Source organism: Scylla paramamosain, chromosome 29 (assembly GCF_035594125.1).
Source record: "Scylla paramamosain isolate STU-SP2022 chromosome 29, ASM3559412v1, whole genome shotgun sequence".
NCBI classification, from domain to species: Eukaryota; Metazoa; Arthropoda; class Malacostraca; order Decapoda; family Portunidae; genus Scylla; species Scylla paramamosain.
Genome location: NC_087179.1, coordinates 10057900 through 10061879, shown reverse-complemented (window position 1 = coordinate 10061879; position 3980 = coordinate 10057900). Strand labels below are relative to the sequence as shown.

The window sequence follows — 3980 nt, the reverse complement described above, 5'->3', positions numbered from 1 at the left end:
AGAATTTGGCTTATATCATTACCTGTGTCTGTATATTCCCAACTATAGCATGGCAAGTAGGGAAATAAGATCTAACATTCTGCCATGCAAGCAAGCTACATCTTCACATAATAATATATAAGACAACACATAATATTATATAAGAGAAAACAGTGTGATGTTCATTTTTGCAGAAACTAATATCATAATGAACCTAAAAGCAGCTCCAACTTGCATGTTTGTGTAGCACTAATGAGACAAACAACATTAACCTGCAGCTTGATCTAACATGAGGAGTCTGCCACTCTGCACGCCACTTATCAAGTACAGGTGTGACACGAACTTCCCCACCACACACCCACACAATGATGGAAGGTATTATGAGAACAAACTGAAAACAAATAAATTCCTGAACAATATCAATAAATTCAGCTTTCCAAATAGAGATAATGGAGTGTGGATGAGTTGGATGTGGAGGTGACAAGTGCAAGAAACATCCATAACTTTAATTAAGATGATTAAATAAAAAGTAGTCGTGAAGAAAGGACAACACAAGCTAGACTCAAATCCTGTACATTGTGACTAGGTAGACGCACACACACACACACACACACACACACACACACACACACACACACAAAAGCGCTATTCAAGGCAGATTGCTGACAATGATATAATACGAGCCACCCTTTCTTGCAGGTATCTAGTACGAAAGAGAGACACAGGTATGCTGACAAGTGACTGGCTAGAGACATGCCCTTCTAGACTCTGGATGCAGCACTAACCTAAACAATCTCAAGCACTCCTGACTCACCAAGGAAGAGCCACACAACACAGTCATGCCTACCCACTTCAATTGTTTCTAGCAATCTCCTACTTCACCTCTTTTCAGATAATGTACCAGCAGGCTTCAAAGTCAATAAGTTACATTGTCTTTATGCTTGACTTGCCCTCCTTTTGTAGGAGCAGGCAAGCTTTATTTTTTCATTTTTTGAAGGAAGACTGGTGTACACACAATGGTGGGAAGTACTGTTATCTAGCATGCCCTGATAACACAAGATAATTCATGCATCGGTTCCACAATGGTACTATCAAAGAGGCAGCAAGTTGGGGACACTCAACCTCTGCCAGCCTACTCCTCAACACTCCCACCAGAAACCTATGCCTTGCTGTATCTATGTAATGTACATTGCACCTTAATAATAGTATACACGTAATCATACATATATGTTTGATCTGCAAAGGTGGCACAGGGTGTGTCCTACAGTAGAATCATATTGACAGGTGCTGCTATGAATAATGCTACCTCATATAGCAGTGTAATGAAAATGTTGACGTCAAAAGACATTGATTCAGCACTGTCAATTAATTCAGCATCAAATTGTTGAAACAAAAAATACCTTTGAAATACAGATATCTGTGCATGGTTGGAATGCTGTCCATATTCATTCTGCCTGATCTACTGCCACCAACTTGCAACATATACGGCTGAAGCAACAGTGCAAAGGGTGCAACACAATCACTGGCAGACTGTCACGCCACCCCAAGGACATACTTCACACTCCCCAAACACAGCCTGGCACCACTTGGGCTCTGACTTGTACACACCAAAATCTAAGCCTCACGTGAATTATTTTGGCAGATATTAACACACCTCTGGAAGTATTAACGGTTTGCTTTTTAATAATTTTGTCAGCCTCCCACGTCAAAACTTCAAAAATAGTAATAATAACAAGTGATGCTGAAACCTGTAGTCTTTATTACAATATAAGAGTCCCAGTGAACACCAAAAAATATGTAGATAATTCTGTTACTAAGAAGACAAAGTCAGCCTTTATAGAAGTAATGAAAAAGTGATGCTATGGGTGTTGTGTGACATTATTTGTTGCTACAGGAGGCAGCCAGCATCTCATCCAGTGACAGGCAGCCCAGGACACCAATGCATGAGAGATCACTTGTGTCCTTCTGTTCACTGAGGTGCAACTCTTGATGGAAACAATGCAACCACAACTCACTGCTGGGATATATGTATACTACATGCCAAACATCAACACATACATATTCAGCATTCCTGTCTGTATTGCCTGCTTTCACCTTTCTGTTTACATATAAGAATAATACTCATTTTTTCCACCATTTCCTATCACAGTGACCCATAATGTGAGGGAGGCCAGGCAACAGCACTGCCATGACACATCACAAACCACACTACAGGCAATGCATAAAAAAAAAAAAAAGTATTGGTGTTCTCATTACATAAATCTAACAGATATTATACAAGCAACAAGAATAACAGGTAATTTATATATGTTGTGGTACGGCATGGACAGGCTGACAAAATGCTATTTTGATGCTGCAATAGCAACAAAACTGGATCATCAACAGCTAACCAGGTGAGCACAAATTACCAACACAACCATCTCAGATGAAGAGTGGCTAAAACTAATCTAAAATGTCTATAAAAATCTGATCAATAATAATGCATCATAAAAACAACTAAGAATAATACCTTAGTATAGGACCATGCTTACTTCATGATAGACGAGTTTCATTACTTTATGTGACATGGACTTATAAAGAATAACCTGAGAGCTTTACACAAAACTGCAAACTTCACTTAATTAAACTTTAATAATATTCATAAATAAAAAAAATAAATAAAATAAAATAAAAAATAACAAGTAGTACGTACACTAGTACATCATACTTGTCTACAATAACAAGTGTTCCAGGGGCAAAGTGAATCTCTCTGGCCTAGCACTGTAAGGTCAGTGCTTCAAGGCTCCTCACCCTCCTGCTACAGAGCACACTGTTATATCCATTAACCTACTGCACTGTGCCACCCAGGGGTATTGTTTACTTTACCACATGATGCATGGCTACTGAATTTAATCCTAACCTAAAGAGTCGAAGTAATAAACCACACGGTATATTGTGTACAAGTCAGTGTTGCCAATGATACATGCACTGGCACTCTCTCTCTCTCTCTCTCTGATCCAGTACCCGACAACCCCGGTTAGTCTGGGTCCAGGTGTGGCCGTTAAGCTCAACCCCAGCAAAGCCCCACTAGAGTACCTCTATAAACACAGGCACTATAAGGGCGAGGTGGGGGCGACTCACCATCACCACCGCCACCGCCGCCCCGCCCCGACAAGGAAAAAAATACTTGTAAACAAACCAATTTCCTGACTTCCATTACGCATTTTCCTTAATTTTACATGTCATTTTGGATAGTACTCATCGCACACGTCCGAAAACCCCACATCTATGGCTTGGAAAGAAAGGAGAGAAGAGAGAAGAGAGAAGGAGGAGAGCAGAGAGGGAGGCAGGTGACACAGGGCCACTTCACTCCACCTCCTATGGCCCTCTCCCCCTTTTCCCAGCGAAGACTTCCCACCTGCTGAGTCCTGTTGGTGGCACCTCGGACCCCTGGCACTCTTACTCCTCCCGGGTCATGCCTCTCATTCCCTGTCCTCGGGCAACACGGGGCTGGAGAAAGTTTCCCTGGGGAGTATACACCCTTCTCTCACGAGCAATGGAGATACACTGGCTGAGAGCGGCTCACGGGCTCAGTGAGTCGGAGTCAGTCAGCCAGCCAATGCTCTTCCTCTCTCTCCCCTCCCCGCCACCATTGCCATACTCCTCCCACTCCTTCCCTCTCCCAGCCACACAACCCAGGCCCACTCTCCCCTCCCTACAGGATCACTCCTTTCCCTCCTTCTCCCCTTCCCTCCTCTCCCAGATAACACGTTCCTCCTCCCCATCTCTTCCTCCTACCCCAGGTCCTCAGTGCCACTCCCCCCGGTTCATTCACTCCCCCAGCGCCTCCCTTGTGTCCCTCCCATCCCCCCGTGCTACTCCTATGCCTATCCTCCTCGCCTCTCGTTTTACGCCTCACTCCTTCCCTCCTCACCTTCATTCCCTATCCTGATTCGGCTGGTAGCTCTCTCTCTCTCTCTCTCTCTCTCTCTCTCTCTCTCTCTCTCTCTCTCTCTCTCACT

General features: G+C 43.4%; 1 protein-coding gene across 1 annotated transcript in view; it reads right to left on the bottom strand.

Moving 5' to 3' along the window:
• LOC135115264 (TBC1 domain family member 10A-like) overlaps positions 1-3554 on the bottom strand; it is a 25543-nt gene extending 21989 nt beyond the window's left edge. The window contains 1 exon segment of the mRNA XM_064031828.1: positions 3377-3554. The gene's annotated coding sequence lies outside the window, so the exon portion shown is untranslated.
• Positions 3555-3980: the final 426 nt, after the last annotated feature.